This window comes from Salmo trutta, chromosome 22, assembly GCF_901001165.1.
Source record: "Salmo trutta chromosome 22, fSalTru1.1, whole genome shotgun sequence".
Taxonomy (NCBI): Eukaryota; Metazoa; Chordata; class Actinopteri; order Salmoniformes; family Salmonidae; genus Salmo; species Salmo trutta.
The window spans coordinates 2,205,340-2,225,478 of NC_042978.1; positions in this window are offsets into that span (position 1 = coordinate 2,205,340).

The window sequence follows — 20,139 nt, forward strand, 5'->3', positions numbered from 1 at the left end:
CTTTGAGATTCACTCAAAGAAGGAGTACCATTTGTTGCAATGTAGCTAGTACTAGCCAATTGGGTTTCTGTTATTTTAAATAATTACTTATAGGTTCCAATGGTTATCATTCCTCAGTTAAGATTATGTGACAATACCAGCTGCAATTTCCCTATGCAAAGTTCCCTATGCAAACTAAACATCACAGCTGCCTGCCATCCATCATTTTGTTTTTACTCACTCACCAAATGTTTTAAATCTTGTCCACTCCCTTTCTGTCCTTGACTTCACACATGGATTCCAAAGGGTAAATACAAGTTCAGTTCAAGAAAAGTGGCTGTTCCAAAGACGTTGATTTTAGAGAATAAGCAGAAGCAGGAGAATAAACTGTTTAGAGAAGATGAGCAGAAAGCTATTATTTTCCACTTTGATCATTTTTTAGGGATTGCTCTGTCTTTGAAACAGTCTTGAAACAAAAAAAAATCTAGAAACTCCTCTGCAGGGAGAGTAATTAGACTACATTAACACTCATTCAACTTTTAGGAAGATGTCCAGTGTCTGCTACAAGTGTCAAACTGCTGATTCAAGTCAACAAGTACAATGCCTGTTGAGAGAGCCAGAGAAGGAGGGAGATGGAGAGGAAAAGAGGGAAGTTTGAAATTAACAGTACAAATTGGTGTGGGGCTAGCCTATTCTCATTTGACTTTGTCTTCATTGTTCTTTAGTTTAATTTCATATATATATATATATATATATATATTTTTTTATTTTATTTTTTCTGCAACAAATCCATTGTCGATATATTTCAATTGGGCTACAACACAGTGAAAGTGTATTAGAGTATACAATACACTAAAACACTGAACATGTATTGTGGTCCCGTGTGGCTCAGTTGGTGGAGCATGGCGTTTGCAACGCCAGGGTTGTGGGTTTGATTCCCACGGGGGACCAGTACTGTATGAAATGTATGCACTCACTACTGTAAGTTGCTCTGGATAAGAGTGTCTGCTAAATGACTAAAATGTAAAAAATGTAAATGTATTGTGGATTTATGGGTAATGCTTATCCTCATTTTACCAAAGACTGCCAGTTTAAAGATTTTAGTTATGAAACTGTCAATAACAATCAGATCTAGTTATCAGACCTGGCTAAGACAATGCATATGAAAATGATATTTTGATTTTGGCATTTCTAAAACAAACACATGAACATTTGGTCCACTACACTACAGCATGATGGACAGCAAGCAGGACAAACAAGAACACAAGGAGGATTTAGACATTTCCTCTGGTGTGAAAAAACAACCCCAGAGAAAAGTGTGATGGACGGATTGGAGGAGGCTCTGAAAGAGCTGTTGAGAGGATGCATTGCGGGAGTGAAGGCAAGTGAGGAAGAAGATGAAGTTGACAGATATTATGTCCTGCTCTCACACTCGTTGAAATCGTGTGACATCCCTCCCAGCTGACAGGTTTGGCAGGAGTCGGGAGAAAGGGAGAGCGAGAGGGGAAGGGAATTGCCTGCAATGAGGCAGAGATGGCGAACAGCTGAGAGCCTGATGACACGAGTCCTAAGGCTCTCTCCCAGATCAAGAAGAGTGACTCCCTGAAAGCAACACTAGTGACACTGTGATAAGGGGGACTTCCAATATTACTCTCTCTAATTTACTATGCCATGAACATTAGCAGTCATTACTACTGATCTATTAGGGCTTTTTGAAGTCGGTTCGCTTTTGGTTAGATTATTAAAAGCGATTTTACATTTCATTTTCATTTTAGATTTCATTTCATTTAGATTTCTTTTTTTTTTAAATCTGGATATTCCAAAGCCAAAAATAGTGAACATTCAATTGTCAAAACATTCAAAATGTTCCATTGTCTCTGTCAGGTCCACATTGGGTAGACGTAAAAAAAAAAGAAGGAAATTCTTAGGAAATAATAACATATTTCAGCTGTGTATATTACTTACATTTTTATTTGATTACTTTATTATTTTTCATTCCTTAAAGTTATCATTTCAAATCTGTTCAGACTGTAGTAGTCAGACAGCGTTATCTCTGTACTCTCCAAACTGTATAGTCTTTAGTCATCCTATTTAGCTAGGCCAGACTGCCTAAATATGCTGCAGAGCTATCTGACAAAATCATTTTACAAGTTCTTCAAAATAAACTGAACAAAAATATAAACGCAACATGTAAAGTGTTGGTCCCATGTTTCATGAGCTGAAATAAAAGATCCCAGAAACGTTCCATATACACAAAAAGTTTATTTCTCTCAAATGTTCTGCACAAATTTGTTTACATCCCTGTTAGTGAGCATTTCTCCTTTGCCAAGATAAATAAATCCACCTGACAGGTGTGGCATAAAGAAGCTGATTAAGCAGCATGATCATTACACAGGTGCACCTTGTGTGGGGGACAATAAAAGGCCACTCTAAAATGTGCAGTTTTGTCACACAACACAATGTCACAATGTCTCTAGTTTTAAGGGAGCGTGCAATTGGCATGCTGACTCCAGGAATGTTCGCCAGAGCTGTTGCCAGAGATTTGATTGTTCGTTTCTTTACCATAATCCACCTCCAAAGTTGTTTTAGAGAGTTTGGCAGTACATCCAACTGACCTCACAACCGCAAACCATGGGTATGGCGTCGTGTGGGAGAGTGGTTTTCTGATGTCAACGTTGTGAACAGAGTGCCCCACAGTGGGGGTGGGGTTATGGTATGGGCAGGCATAAGCTATGGACAATGAACACAATTGCATTTTATCGATGGCAATTTGAATGCACAAAAATACCGTGATGAGATCCTGAGGCGCAATTTTCTTTAAGGTATCTATGACCAGCAGATGCATATCTGTATTCCCAGTCATGTGAAATCCATAGGTTAGGGCCTAATGCATTTATTATAATTTACTGATTTCCTCATATGAATTGTAACTCAGTAAAATCTTTGAAATTGTTACATTTTGCATTTATACTTTTGTTCAGTTGTCACGTGTGCTCCCTCTCCGGCTTCTAGGTCACCAGGCTGCTCGTTATGGCGCACACCTGTCACCATCGTTACGCGCATCAGCGCATTATGACACTCACTTGGACTCCATCACCTCCTTGATTACCTGCCCTATATACGTCACTCCCTTTGGTTCATTCCCCAGGCATCATTGTTTCTGTCTGTGCGTTGTTTGTGTTTCTTGTTTTGTATTACGGTTTCATTTATTTATTCAATGATTCACTCCCTGAACTTGCTTCCTGACTCCCAGCGCACACGTAACATCATTATATATACGGCATACTTTCAAAAACTGTCTTTATCCCTTTCTCTTATCGTTGTGTCGTGTACATTCCTCTCTCATGTGGTCTATTTTTAATCCCAGTCCCCGTCCCCGCAGGAGGCCTTTTGGCTTTTAGTAGGCCGTCATTGTAAATAAGAACGTCTTAACTGACGTTTCAGCACTGAACTAGGTTGAATATTTGGTTAATGAAAACTACAACTCTCTTCAGCCCAGCATCCCACATAGTTCTTGTGTTGATTTCTTACCTGAATGATATAAAACACGCATTGGGGTCCCCAAAAAACTGAACTAAACGGAGTTCAAGTAATCGAACCGACATCGGTCAAAGGAGTTCAAGTAATTGAACCGACATTGGTTCCCCCTTTGCAAATTAGACCACTATATTAAATACTGCTCCCATTCCCATCACTCAAGTGTGTTTTCACCTTATGCTACTTGGTCACTGGCAAAGTGGAGTGACAGAAGTTTCATTAAAACATTGCACCCTTTTGCAGTTTGGCTTGTGCAACCCATCTCTGGCATAATGCCTCACAGAGTCATTACGGGGATTCAAATATTGAGTACTCTATTCGAGCTGTAGAGATGGACTTGCCTGTCACAGATGGCATGACTGTTGTACCTATTATTGTGTTGCACAACCAATATTGGGATCATATCCCATTTAGGAGACTTGATAATTGTGTTGCATTCCTGTCAGTTCTATAGGAATATGAATATGGAATTGACATACTATGGATCATTTAGTTATTTGATTTGGAATCTTAGAACCCCCTTATGAATACAGTTGAAGTCGGAAGTTTACATACACTTAAGTTGGAGACATTAAAACTCGTTCAACCACTCCACAAATGTCTTGTTATCAAACTTCAGTTTTGGCAATTTGGTTAGGACATCTACTTTGTGCATGACACAAGCAATTTTTTCAACAATTAGTTACAGACAGATTATTTCACTCATAATTCACTGTATCATAATTCCAGTGGGTTAGAAGTTTCCATACACTATGACTGTGACTTTAAACAGCTTGGAAAATTCCATAAAATTATGTTATGGCTTTATAAGCTTCTGATAGACTAATGGACATCATTTAAGTCAATTGGAGGTGTACCTGTGGATGTATTTCAAGGCCTACCTTAAAACTCAGTGCCTCTTTGCTTGACATCATGGGAAAATCAAAAGAAATCAGCCAAGACATCAGAAAAAAATTGTAGACTTCCACAAGTCTGGTTCATCCTTGGGAGCAATTTCCAAATGCCTGAAGGTACCAAGTTCATCTGTACAAACAATAGCACGGAAGTATAAACACCATGGGACCACGCAGCCATCATACCGCTCAGGAAGGAGACGCGTTCTGTCACCTAGAGATGAACATACTTTGGTGCAAAAAGTGCAAATCAATCCCAGAACAACAGCAAAGGACCTTGTGAAGATGCTGGAGGAAACAGGTACAAAAGTATCTATATCCACAGTAAAACAAGTCCTATATCAACATAACCTGAAAGGCCGCCTAGCAAGGAAGAAGCCACTGCTCCAAAACCGCCATAAAAAAGCCAGACTGAGGTTTGCAACTGCACATGGGGACAAAGATCGTACTTTTTGGAGAAATGTCCTCTGGTCTGATGAAACAAAAGTAGAACTGTTTGGCCATAATGACCATCGTTATGTTTAGAGGAAAAAGGGGGATGCTTGAAAGCCGAAGAACACCATCCCAACTGTGAAGCACGGGGTGGCAGCATCATGTTGTGGGGGTGCTTTGCTGCAGGAAGGCATGGTGCACTTCACAAAATAGATGGTATCATGAGGAAGAAAAATGATGTGGATATATTGAAGCAACATCTCAAGACGTCAGTCAGGAGGTTGAAGCTTGGTTGCAAATGGGTCTTCCAAATGGCCAATGAACCCAAGCATACTTCCAAAGTTATGGGAAAATGGCTTAAGGACAACAAAGTCAAGGTATTGGAGTGCCCATCACAAAGCCCTGACCTCAATCATATAGAACATTTGCGGGCAGAACTGATAATGCATGTGCGAGCAAGAGGGCCTGCAAACCCGATTCAGTTACACCAGCTCTGTCAGGAGGAACGGGCTAAAATTCACCCAACTTATTGTGGGAAGCTTGTGGAAGGCTACCCAAAACGTTTGACTAAAGTTAAACAATTTAAAGGCAATGCTACCATATACTAATTGAGTGTATGTAAACTTCTGATCCATTGGGAAAGTGATGAAAGAAATAAAAGCTGAAATAAATCATTCTGTCTACTGTTATTCTGACATTTCACATTCTTAAAATAAAGTGGTGATCCTAACTGACCTAAGACAGGGAATGTTTACTATAATTAAATGTCAGGAATTGTGACAAACTGAGTTTAAATGTATTTGGCTAAGGTGTATGTAAACCTACAACTTCAACTGTACATAAATAATTTGATAAAATATTGAATTTGGCCTGTAGTGCTGTAGACCAGAGAAACACATTGAATAAATGGCAAAAAAGACAAAATAAAAAGTAAGAAACAAGGGTTTAAAGTGTCTGTTCAATATCTAGGAGATATAAGAAAGTTCAGAAGAAAGAAAGAAATACACTGTACCAGTCATAGGTTTGGAAACAGCTACTCATTCCAGGATTGTCTTTATTTTTACTATTTTCTACATTGTAGAATAATAGTGAAGACATCAAAACTATGAAATAACACATATGGAATCATGTAGGAATCAAACAAGTGGGGAGGCTACTTTCTTCTTTGCAATGATGACAGCTTTGTACACTCTTGGTATTCTGTCAACCAGCTTCACTTGGAATGCTTTCTTGAAGGCTTGAAGGACTTCCCACATAGGCTGAGCAGTTGTCGGCTGCTTTTCCTTCACTCTGAGGTACAACTCAACCCAAACCATCTCAATTGGGTTGAGGTTGGGTGATTGTGTATGACAGGTCATCTGATGCAGCAATCCATCACTGTCCTTCTTGGTCAAAGACAAAGACAAAGACACGGCGGTTGGAAACAAAAATCTCAAATTTGGACTCATCAGACCAAAGGACAGATTCCACCGGTCTAATGTCCATTGGTAATTTCTTAGCACAAGCAAGTCTTTTTTTATTATTGGTGTCCTTTATTAGTGGTTTCTTTGCAGCAATTCGACCACGAAGGCCTGATTCACGCCGTCTCCCCTGAACTGTTGATTTTAATATGTGTCTGTTACTTTTATGTTTGCTTCAATTTCTGAGGCTGGTAACTCTAATGAACTCATCTTCTGCAGCAAAGGTAACTCTGGGTCTTCCTTTCCTGTGGCGGTCCTCATGAGAGCCAATTTCATCATAGCGCTTGATGGCTTTTGTTTTATGCAACTTGAAATGATCAGTATTTACTGACCTTCATGTCTTAAAGTATTGATTGACTGTCGTTTCTCTTTGCTTATTTGAGCTGTTCTTGCCATAATATGGACTTGGTCTTTTACCAAATAGGGCTATCTTCTGTATACCAACCCTACCATGTCACAACACAAGTGATTTTCTCAAACGCATTAAGAAGGAAAGAAATTACACAAATGTACTTTTAACAAGGCACACCTGTTAAAACCTGTTGGGGCTAGGGGGCAGTATTTGCACGGCCGGATAAAAAAACGTACCCGATTTAAACCGGTTACTACTCTTGCCCAGAAATGAGAATATGCATATCATTAGTAGATGTGGATAGAAAACACTCTAAAGTTTCTAAAACTGTTTGAGTGGTGTCTGTGAGTATAACAGAACTCATATGGCAGGCAAAAACCTGAGAAGATTCCATACAGGAAGTGCCCTGTCTGACAATTTGTTGTCCTTCTGTTGCATCTCTATCGAAAATACAGCAACTGTGCTGTAACGTGACATTTTCTAAGGCTTCCATTGGCTCTCTAAAGCCGCCAGAAAGTGGAATGGGTGTCTGCTGTCTCTGGGCAAAGAACAGCAGCAAAGTTTGTGAGTGGTCAGCCTGGGGACAGTGACGCTGCGCGTTCACAAGACTACTCTTTTTTTTTCTTTCAGCCTTTGAATGAATACAACGTTGCCCAGTTGGAATATTATTGCTATTTTACGAGAAAAATAGCGTAAAAATTGATTTTAAACAGTGTTTGACATGCTTCTAAGTACGGTAATGTAACATTTTGAATTTTTTGGTCACAAAATGCGCTCGCGCATCACCCTTCGGATAGTGACCTGAACGCACAAACAAAACGGAGCTATTTGAATATAACTATGGATTATTTGGAACCTACTTCAACAACAAATGTTGTTTTGAAGTCCTGGGAGTGCATTCTGACAAAGAACAGCAAAGGTAATGCAATTTTTCTAAGAGTAATTCTGAGTTTAGTGAGCCCCAAACTTGGTGGGTGTCAAAATAGCTAGCCATGATGGCCGAGCTATGTACTCAGAATATTGCAAAATGTGCTTTCGCCGAAAAGCTATTTTAAAATCTGACACCGCGATTGCATAAAGGAGTTCTGTATCTATAATTCTTAAAATAATTGTTATGTATTTTGTCAACGTTTATCGTGAGTAATTTAATAAATTCACCAGAGGTTTTCGGTGGGTATGCTAGTTCTGAACATCACATGCTAATGTAAAAAGCTGTTTTTTGATATAAATATAAACTTGATTGAACAAAACATGCATCTATTGTATAACATAATGTCCTAGGAGTGTCATCTGATGAAGATCATCAAAGATTAGTGCTGCATTTAGCTGTGGTTTTGGTTTTAGTGACATATATGCTTGCTTTGAAAATGGCTGTGTGATTATTTTTGGCAGGGTACTCTCCTGACATAATCTAATGTTTTGCTTTGGCTGTAAAGCCTTTTTGAAATCGGACAATGTGGTTAGATTAACAAGAGTCTTGTCTTTAAAATGGTGTAACATAGTCATATGTTTGAGAAATTGAAGTTATAGAATTTTTGAGGTATTTGTATTTCGCGCCACGCGATTCCACTGGCTGTTGACTAGGGTGGGACGCTTGCCCATAGAAGTTAAATTAAATGCATTCCAGGTGACTACCTCATGAAGCTGGATGAGAGAATGCCAAGAGTGCAAATCTGTCAACAAGGCAAAAGGTGACTACTTTGAAGAATCTCAAATGTAAAATATATTTTGATTTGTTTAACACTTTTTTGGTTACTACATGATTCCATACGTGTTATTTATAGTTTTAATGTTTTGATATTTTTATGTAGAAAATAGCAAAAATCTTATTGTTTTGATGTAGAAAATAACAAACATATAGAAAAACCCTGGAATGAGTATGTGTGTCCAAACTTTTTACTGGTAGTGTTGATATATTTTTTACACATATTTAACCGCATTTTTTGTGTCGGTACAAAACTACCTTCATAGTTCCATTCATTTTTTTAAACCGGTACCTGTTACCTTCAGACGGTTTCTGTGAAACTTGTGGGGGTTGTAGAGCAAAACGGAAACACCGTCATGTTCATTAGAGTCTCCCCTTTCCACAGTGGGGTCACATTAGTTTGTAGCCCAAACGGTTTGGATGCTATAAACAGAAGTTGGCACATCGATGCTACAAGCAGAAGTTGGCTCATCAACGGTACCGACTTCAGACGAGTCCACTGACACTTGTGGGGGTTGTAAGAGTCTAGCCTATCCATAGAGTGTTTTTTTGTGAGAAGATCGATTTTTGGGTTGTCTCATGGTCTGACAAACATTGCTCTAGCTCTGACACCTTTCACCGCAGAAACAGAAGTGCGACATAGGTGGATTGAAATGCATCAAATGCAAAAATTCTTAAACTGACTGATATTGATGGGGATATTTTTATTATTTTACTTATTTTAACACACCGTTGCATCAATCGAATCTAGGTGTTAACCAGTGTGTGTCCAGTGGGTTGGCTGTATATTGTTTATTTTCACATTTCAAATGTACAAATGGACTAACTAGGGTAAGACATAGAACTCGAAGGTCCACAGTTTGGATATAAAAATAAAGTAGAAATTTTAAATATTTTATGATTTGTAATTGTATTTTAGAATTATAGAAACTTGTAAAGCATTGGAATTCACAGTAAGCAGGTCTGTGCTAGTAGGTCCCCTACCAATTTTATTGACATACATTCTTAGAAAAAAGGGTTCCAAAATGGTTCTTCGGCTGTCTCCATAGTATATATATTTTTTTGTTCCAGGTAAAATCCTTTTGTGTTCCATATAGAACCCTCTGTGGAAAGAGTTCTACATGGAACCTAAAAGGGTTCTTCAAAGGTTTCCCCTTATGGTGATAGAACAAAGAATCCTTTTAGGTTCTAGATAGGACATTTTTTTGGTCCAACTTGAGTGTTGTAAAAAATGCACCCCCTCCCCAACGTAAAAAAATATTTCCATGACCCCCATAGAATTAACTAAAAATAATGTTTATGACCACAAATAACAATAACTGTAGCGATCCTGTGTTTATACACAATGATATTGACTTTGCCATTTCAGCATGATTTTTGTGGCACAGTCTACGCCCCGCAGGGCTATGGGCCAGAAGGTTGAGGGTTCACCGATCACCACAGACAAGCTCACTATCACTGCCTGTTCCATTACACTATACATTAGATGATCACAGCCAGTAGCAGACAATAACCAGGTAGGGGGAAATCATTTGGAATAGTGGTCCTGTGAGGCTTAGTCAGTAGAGCATTGTGCTTGCAACACCAAGGGTTGTGGGTTTGATTCCTGCTTGGGCCACTCATACATAAACTGTATGCATGCATGACCGTAAGTCACTTTTAATAAAAGTGTCTGCTAAATGGCATATATTATGAATCAGATTTCCAACATTGTGTTGATATATTTATAATAATTTGAATTATATGCAACTTAGTTTTCTGTGCCAATGCACCACACAACCAATAAGCAAAGCATACTGACTTTAGGTGGTGGTTTGCATTTTCAACACCACAATCAAATAGACTATGTCAATGTCGACAAACAGAAAACACATCCCTCCCTGCCTTTTAGGTCTACCAGTATCGAAGGCGAGGCTTGACAATTTCTGAATGTCATTAAACTTTTTGGTGTTTTGTATCATGCACTATATATACAAAAGTATGTGGACACCCCTTACAATTAGTGGATTCGGCAATTTCAGCCCCACCCGTTGCTGACAGGTGTATGAAATCGAGCACACTGCCATGCAATCTCCATAGACAAACATTTGCAGTAGAATGGCCTATACTGAAGAGCTCAGTGCCTTTGAACGTGGCACCGTCATAGGATGCCACCTTTCCATCAAGTCAGTTGGTCAAATTTCTGCCCTGCTAGAGCTGCCTGTGCACAGTCAACTGTAAGTGCTGTTAATGTGAAGTGGAAAAGTCTAGGAGCAACAACGGCTCAGCCACGAAATGGCACACAAGCTCACAGAATGGGCCCGCCTAGTGCTGAAGTGCATAACGCGTAAAAATCGTCCGTCCTCGGTTGCAACACTCACTACCGAGTTCCAAACTGCTTCTGGAAGCAACGTCAGCACAATAACTGTTTGTCGGGAGCTTCATGAAATGGGTTTCCATGGCCAAGCAGCCACACAAAAGCCTAAGATCACCATACACAATGCCAAGCATCGGCTGTAGTGGTGTAAAGCTCGCCGCCATTGGCACTGGAGCAGTGTAAACCCGTTCTCACGCATCACCATCTGGCAGTCCGACAGACGAATCTGGGTTTGGGCCAACTGTAAAGTTTGGTGGAGGAGGACTAATGGTCTGGGGCCGTTTTTCATGGTTTGGGCTAGTCCCCTTATTTCCAGTGAAGGGAAATCAAAACGCTACAGCATACAATGACATTCTACATGATTTTGTGCTTCCAACTTTGTGGCAACAGTTTGGGGAAGGCACTTTCCTGTTTCAGCATGACAATGCCCCTTAGCACAAAGCGAGGTCCATACAGAAATGGTTTGTCGAGATCAGTGTGGAAGAACTTGACACGCCTGCACAGAGCCCTAACCTCAACCCCATCAAACACCTTTGGGATGAATTGGAACGCCGACTGCGAGCGAGGCCTAATTGCCCAACATCAGTGACCAACCTCACTAATGCTCTTGTGGCTGAATGGAAGCAAGTCCCCACAGCAATGTTCCAAAATCTAGTGGAAAGCCTTCCCAGAAGAGTGGAGGCTGTTATAGCAGCAAAGGGGGGACCAACTCCATATTAATGCCCATGATGTTGGAATGAGATGTTCAACGAGCAGCTGTCCACATACTTTTGGTCATGTATTGTATGTCTCTTTCCATTCATCAAATGGATGCTGAGCAGTTTAGATGGTGGAATGATATTTTGAACATACGTGCACAGGTAGCCTAAAAGAGACTTTTGAAGTAGCCTAACCAGATTAAAACAGTATGACTGGTTGTGTTTATGCCTCATACTGTATAAAATGTAATACATTTTAAAAGATAAATGACAAATATTTTGGCTATATTGAAGCGTTAGGTTTCAGGTGCACAAGGAATTATCGCTTGGATTGGAGAGGAAGCAGAGACCACATTAAGCTATCCTGAATAACTGGGCCTGTTGGGAGCATATGTAGCCACATTATAATAGGACGATGATCCGCAACAGACAGTGCATCTCAGTATCAAAAAAAAAAACTGGCCTGCTACTGTCCCTTTCTAGACCTTATAAACTGTCCAGAGTAGACCCACAGCTGATCCAAATGGAATAAATGGAATGAAACATTCAAATCAAAAGTCTTTTGCGCCTTTATTCAAATAACATTTACACTGTAGTCTAGAGTAGAGTTTGTACGTACTTGAAAACAGTAATGCAATTAATCATTGCATTGTGGTGTTGTAGGCTAGTCTGGGTAGGATACTTGTATTTTCCCTAAACAAGATCAATAGGGGAGATTTTTGTCCCACTGTTCTTTCATGCGCAATGATGTACCTGGCCTCTCTTCTGCCTATCAGCTATTCCTATTTGTTCTTGTGGATTCATATTGAGAATTGGTGCAGCTTTGAATTATTTTATGTGTGGTATGATTGCTAGTTAGCCTATTGCAGATCCGGACAAACGATCCACCTACCACTATGTTCACTATGAGTGGTGAATAGAGGGCAGGATAGACATTTAGACTGGTAGACTATATTGACCTGTGGTATAGTAATAGTTTGCATGTGGGAAAGTGTAGGTCATAAGGGAAGTAGCAAAACACCTTGATATAAGGGAGGTGCATGCAAGCAGAGGAGAACATTTGGCTAGGATGGAATAAAGTATGGTAAAACCTGCAAAAGGGATGTGTGTGCCCAATACCCCACCCGAGTAAACTGTCCCTTATCAAACCTGTTTTTGTCATTGACAAGACAAATGTCACAGAAGGCAGGTGACTGGGAGAGAAATCATAATGATATTTTAACATCTGGAGCTCGTTGGTCCTTTTGGAGAAAAAATGGTATTCCCTAGAAGACAGGAATGTAATTAAAGAGTTTCTCTGACTACATTGTAATATATGCAATATATGCATTCTTTGCCTGTGTACTGTAGCAACTCAGCAATGGTGAGAAACAAACAAAATTAAACCACTCCCATTGGTATGCATTGAATGTTTTGCGCTGTTCAGTTTCTATCTTCAAACATTGTTTTTTTTAGATAATGGCAGGGACTGGCTGCGTTTGTCAGTACTGAGGAATTTCAGAAAGGGACAGAAGGTCACTGTGTTGATATGAAACTTGAAGCTCTCGTTCACGCCAGAGCAAGCTGCTACTAAAGTCTCCACCAGCTACAGGAACAGAGCCACAGAGGCTCCTGTGGAAGCCATGGGACCTTGCGAGAGACTGAGACTTTGTCCAGGACTGATGAGTTGCTTGAGGGATAATGCCAGGCGTGGAGTTGATATGTGATTTGGGAGAAAGTTTTATGCAATCTTTTAGTCATTATTCTTAATCACATACTTCAGCGTTTTCTTCAAGACACTTTTTTTCTTATCATATCCTCAGTCTTGAGGCTGACAGTGACAAATAGTGGGACACTGCTGCAGTATCTCCACACTACTGGAGGGGCAAATTATTACAGGTTATTTCTTCTTCCTAAAAAGGCTAGGCTATTCACAGGTGCCGGCTGATCTCATCCTCTTATAGACGTAATAGTTATTTTAGCACAGGGTTGAACATTGGTCCTTTTAGACAAGTCACACTGTAATGGAACGGTGGAAAGAGGAGCGAGGTTAAAGATAACAGGTTGCCTTATAATCTACTCAGAGTTGATCTCATGTAATGGTTGTGCATAGACATGGTAAAGATCATCCCTTAGCATTCATACACTGGGGGAATATTCTTTGCATCTTTGGCCTTCTGTTCGATTCCTTAAAATGTCCTTAAGAAGTAGCTTTACCTGTGGATGAAAAGCAGTTTATGCCTGCCACAACTAAAGAGTGTTGTATAACAGAAAAGTGTCCATGAACTCAGATATAAAAAGGCTTAATTATAACTCTTAAAGTAATGGTATCCTCTTATTTGAGTAATCAGAAAGAATGGATGACAACTGACGCGTTTACACAACCAAAATTAATAGAGAAAAACATCTGAAGAGTTGCACTGATCAACAACAACGTCTGAAGAGTTGCACTGATTGTAATTTTTGAATCAATTTATTCAACCACATTCACTACAGATTTCCTTCAGTGGGCCATTCAGCTAGAAAAAAAAGACTTGTATGTATTACAAGGTGCAGGCTTGCATCAGGGGGATAACTCATAAACATGTAATTTCTCATTCAGGGAGAGAGAAACGTGCCGCTCAGATGGCACGGTAGACAGGGAACTAGTTGACTGCATAATTTCCTGCTCTGAAATTGCCACATTTTCCATACGTATGCACTAGACTGGGTTTAAGTTTGATGGCTATGGATCATTATGCTGTGTAAATAGAGGCCACAAAAAAGTACCCCACCATCCACCAGTGACAAGCTTTACATCTGACAGTTGGTCTTGTTTTACATTAGTCACATCAATTAAAATCATCTTGCTGGAGTTGAGATCGAGTGCCAAAGACTTCAGTTACCCAGGGAAATGATGTGAACGAGAAAATTATTATGTATTAAGAGAGACCACTTTAAATTTTTCTACAGCGCTGGCTTTGTGGACTAGTGGCTTACCAATGGACGTTGTAAATTAGAAAAATTCTATTCATCCCATATTCATATTAAAATAATAGATGCCAATTGAAATTGAAATGAATTGATAAAATGAAATAGGAAATTATTTTACTCGTTGAAAATTCCACACAATTCCACACAATATGTTTGTATTTGTTTCATTAGACCATTGTTGATATAGTCCCAAAATGTTTCACTTGTCAGCAATCAAGTTTTCAAAGTATGTCAGTTTCAAAATGCATCATACTGGGATGATTTCTGTATATTGAAAGTGCAGTGCCGTCAGAAAGTATTCACACCCCTTGACGTTTTCCACATTTTATTGTGTGACAGCCTGAATATAAAATGGATTACATTTAGATTTTGTGTCACTGATCTACACATACTGTAATACCCTATAAGGTCAAAGTGGAATTTTGTGTTTAGAAATTGTTGCAAATTAATTAAAAATGAAAGCTGAAATGTCTTGAGACAAAAAGTATTCAACCCCTTTGTTATGGCAAACCTAAATAAGTTCAGAAGTAAAAAGGTGCTTAACAAATCACATAACAAGTTGAATGGACTCACTCTGTTTGCAATAATAGTGGTTAACATTCATTTTGAATGACTACCCATCTTTGTTTAATATGTTATTAGTTTTCTTCCACTTTGACATTCCAGTGTATTTTGTGTAGATTGTTGACAACATTACAATTAAATCCATGTTAACCCCACTTTGTAACAAAACAAAATGTGGAAAAAGTCAAGGGGTGTGAATACTTTCTGAAGGCTCTGTACATAAAATCATACATAAAGCATAACACATTCATGAATTATATACTTAACTGTAACCTTAAAGGTGCAGGTTAGTGGTGTTCATTTTCACATTAAATATGAAGGGAAAACTGTTTGCTTCACATTTAAAAACAAGATGTTGTGAGAGTTCTAAGACTTCACACCACTGTGATTGTGTGTACTTCAAAAACCTGGGCCAGGAAACAAAACCATTGCTTTAAAGACAAGTCTGTCAGACATCTGAACTTTTGAATCACACAAATTAGTCAGGGAAAGGAGAATCTGTGTCCTGACACACTTTTGTTGAGTATAAATTACCTCAGTAGTTTGCTGACAAAAACTCACAGTGAAGCAACGAGATGTTAGACTTTGGCTATCCATTGCTTCAGGTTTTTCCAGCCTCTGCTGTTGAAACCTCTGCTTTTCTATAGTGGTAATATTGGAGAAATGTCACTGCTGCTTTTAACAGTGCAATGTTTCATGGCCAACTAACAACTGCGACAGTTCTTACGACCTTGTGTTATCAGTGGAAATATGATTGAAGTGATTTCAAGAGCTATGGGGAGTCTAGTAATGAGCTTATTCTTTAAAAAAAATCTTGGATAGTATGTCTTGATTGCATTTAAAGGTAGACTCAGCATAATGACATTACCACGAGCAGCACCGTGGATATTGAGATGAGCGAGATGCAAGACTTTGCTCTCACACAGTCACACACGATATCTGTGCATGTGCACAGGTTCGCTTCATGCTGTTACAGCGTGGTGGCCAAGGGACCAAAGCAGCAGAGAAGTTAAGCCTTGCACTTCAACACTCTTAGTTGTTGTGGAAATTGACCCGTTATGCTGTTTACGTTCTGCATCTACGTCATATCGGTGAGTCTACCTTTAACCTATCTGGGCTAGGGGGCAGTATTTTCACGGCCGGATAAAAAACGTACCCGATTTAAACTGGTTACTACTCTTGCCCAGTAACTCATATGGCAGGCAAAAACCTGAGAAAATTCCAAGCAGGAAGTGCCTGTCTGAGAATTTGTAGTTCTTCTTTTGATTCTCTATCGAAACTACAGTATCTCTGGGGTTACGTAGCACTTTCTAAGGCTTCCATTGGCTCTCTAAAGCCTTCAGAAAGCGGATTGAGGCGTCTCCTGTCTCTGGGCAGAGTACAGTAGCTCAGTTTGTCAGTGGTCTGCCTGGTGACTAAGAGATTGGAGCTGCGCGTTCACAAGACCACGCTGTTTTTTCTTTTCCTCTTCGAATGAATACACTATTGTCCGGTTGGAATATTATCGCTATTTTACGAGAAAAATACCATAAAAATGTATTTTAAACAGTGTTTGACATGCTTCTAAGTACAGTAATGGAACATTTTGAATTTTTTTGCCTCGAAATGCCTACCCTTTGGATAGTGATCTGAACGCACAAACAAAACGGAGGTATTTGGAGATAACTATGGATTATTTGGAACAAAAACATAATTTCTTGTGGAAGTAGCAGTCCTGGGAGTGCATTCTGACAAAGATCAGCAAAGGTAATACAATTTTTCTAATAGTAATTCTGAGTTTAGTGTGCCTCGAACTTGGCGGGTGTCAAAATAGCTAGCTGTGATGGCTGAGCTATGTACTCAGAATATTGCAAAATGTGCTTTCGCCGAAAAGCTATTTTAAAATCTGACATAGCGATTGCATAAAGGAGTTCTGTATCTATAATTCTTAAAATAATTGTTATGTATTTTGTCAACGTTTATGATGAGTAATTTAGTAAATTCACTGGAAGTTTTTGGTGGGGATACATTTTCTGAACATCAACACACCAATGTAAAAAGCTGTTTTTGATATAAATATGAACTTGATTGAACGAAACATGCATGTACTGTATAACATAATGTCCTAGGAGTGTCATCTGATCAAGATCATCACAGGTTAGTGCTTCATTTAGCTGTGTTTTGGGTTTCTGTGACATATATGCTTGCTTGGAAAATGCCTGTGTGATTATTTTGGGCTATGTACTCTCCTAACATAATCTAATGTTTTGCTTTCGCTGTAAAGCCTTTTTGAAATCAGACAATGTGGTTAGATTAACGAGAGTCTTGTCTTTAAAGTGGTGTAAAATAGTCGTATGTTTGAAAAATTGAAGTTATTGCATTTTTGAGGTTTTTGTATTTCGCGCCACGCTGTTCCACTGGCTGTTGAATAGAGTGGGACGGTGACGTGACGGGATGGTGACGTCCCACTAGCCCAGAGAGGTTAAGCGATGTATTTCCCTTAAAAATATATTTTTTAAAGGTGTGGTGAAACCTATGTAAAATGTTTATTAAAACAACACTATATTAAAGAAGAAGCTCTCACTCTACCGCATATGCTGTCTCAAACTCTGAATACTCGGCTATGAAAAGCCAACTGACATTTACTCCTGAGGCGCTGAGCTGTTGCACCCTTTACAACCGCTGTGATTATTATTATTTGACCCTGCTGGTCATCTATGAACGTTTGAACATCTTGGCCATGTTCTGTTATAATCTCCAGTAGAGGAATGTCCACCCTCAGAGCCTGGTTCCTCTCTAGGTTTCTTCCTAGGTTCCTGCCTTTCTAGGGAGTTTTCCTAGCCATATGCTTTTACATCTTCATTGCTTGTTGTTTGGCTGGGTCTCTGTATAGCACTTTGTGAAATCAGCTGATGTTAAAAGAGCTTTATAAATAAATTGTATTGATTGATTAAAGAGAAATGACTCATTATTCAGATTCAGATCAACTTTATTAACCCACCAGGGTTGAATTAATTTGGTCATGTGCTTAAAAAGATGTTACATAAAACACAAACTACACAAAATAATTCATTCAAAGAGCTATAGCTACACATTTAAAGTGAAAGTGCAATATGCTGTATACTGGAGGGACCAACAGACTATATATTATACAGCCTAATGGCTGTTGGGAATAAGGTAGTCCCTATATCTATCTGTTTAAATGTTGTTTTCAAGAAGTCTCTTTCCCCTTGTCCAGCTGCTCCTGTGACTGAATTTTGAGTAAAGGGGATGAGTACTGCCCTGTAAAATGCTTTCAAGTTTTAGCAGGATGAGTTTTATGTACCAGTTGGTGGCTGATTCCTGTTCTATATACTTGACTTGGTCTTCCACTCGCATGTTTCATAACATGCATAGCAGACCAAAGGACAGCACACTGTGCAGGACAGCTTTATTAACATTTGTAAGATATGGCTGTCGACATTAAACATTTTTATTTTTTTGCGAACTGAACCTTCTCTGTTGGAATTTCTTTATCTTTGCAAATGTACAGTCATTGTATTTCAGTAAATTGTGTATTTCGATTCCCAGGTATTTAAATGTGGTTGCTCTATCGACTTCATGGGGGTAGTGGAGTTTTGTTCCTTCTCAAATCAATTTCCATCTCTTAAGTTATCTAAACGTTTCTTTCAAGGAAGTTATCTGTGCACCACTTGACGAATTTTGCCGTTTCACTGTCAAAACCTTGAAGAGAGGCTTTGTCTGGGTGGAGGAAACCCACAACAGTGGTGTCATCTGCCTATTTAAAACCTGTTAGGGACAGACGTTCCGCTAGCCATATCTATATCCAATGGTATAGCGTGGCGCGAAATACAAATACCTCAAAAATGCAAAAACTTCAATTTCTCAAACATATGACTATTTTACACCATTTTAAAGACAAGACTCTCCTTTATCTAACCACATTGTCCGATTTCAAAAAGGCTTTACAGTGAAAACAAAACATTAGATTATGTCAGGAGAGTACCCTCTCAAAAATAATCACACAGCCATTTTCAAAGCAAGCATATATGTCACAAAAACCAAAACCACAGCTAAATGCAGCACTAACCTTTGATGATCTTCATCAGATGACACTCCTAGGACATTATCTTATACAATACATGCATGTTTTGTTCAATCAAATTCATATTTATATCAAAAACCAGCTTTTTACATTAGCATGTGATGTTCAGAACTACCATACCCACCGAAAACTTCCGGTGAATTTACTAAATTACTCATGATAAATGTTGACAAAATACACAACAATTATTTTAAGAATTATAGATACAGAACTCCTTTATGCAAACGCTATGTCAGATTTTAAAATAGCTTTTCAGCGAAAGCATATTTTGCAATATTCTGAGTACATAGCTCGGCCATCACGGCTAGCTATTTTGACATCCGCCAATCTCAAGGTCACCTAAACTCAGAATTACTATTAGAAAAATTGGATTACCTTTGCTGTTCTTCATCAGAATGCACTCCCAGGACTTCTACTTTTACAACAAATGTTGTTTTGGTTCCAAATAATCCATAGTTATATCCAAATACCTCCGTTTTGTTCGTGCTTTCAGGTCACTATCCGAAGGGTAACGCGCGGGCGCATTTCGTGACGGAAAATTTCAAAATATTCCATTACGGTACTTAGAAACATGTCAAACGCTGTTTAAAATCAATTTTTATGCTATTTTTCTCGTAAAATAGCGATAATATTCCAACCGGGCAACGTTGTATTCATTCAAAGAGAGAAAGAAAAACATGGCGAGTTCTCGTGACTGCGCAGCTCCAGTCTCACTGTCCCCAGGCTGACCACTTACAAACTCTACTCCTATACTTTGCCCAGAGACTGCAGACACCCCATTCCACTTTCTGGCGGCTTTAGAGAGCCAATGGAAGCCTTAGAAAGTGTCACGTTACAGCACAGATGTTGTAATTTTGATAAAGATGTAACAGAAGGACAACAAATTGTCAGACAGGGCACTTCCTGCATGGAATTTTCTCAGGTTTTGGCCTGCCATATGAGTTCTGTTATACTCACAGACACCATTCAAACAGTTTTAGAAACTTTAGAGTGTTTTCTATCCAAATGCATATTCTAGTTTCTGGGCAGGAGTAGTAACCAGATTAAATCGGGTATGTTTTTTTTCCGGCCGTGAAAATACTGCCCCCTATGCCAAAGAAGTTAATCCACTTGATCAATATAGAATT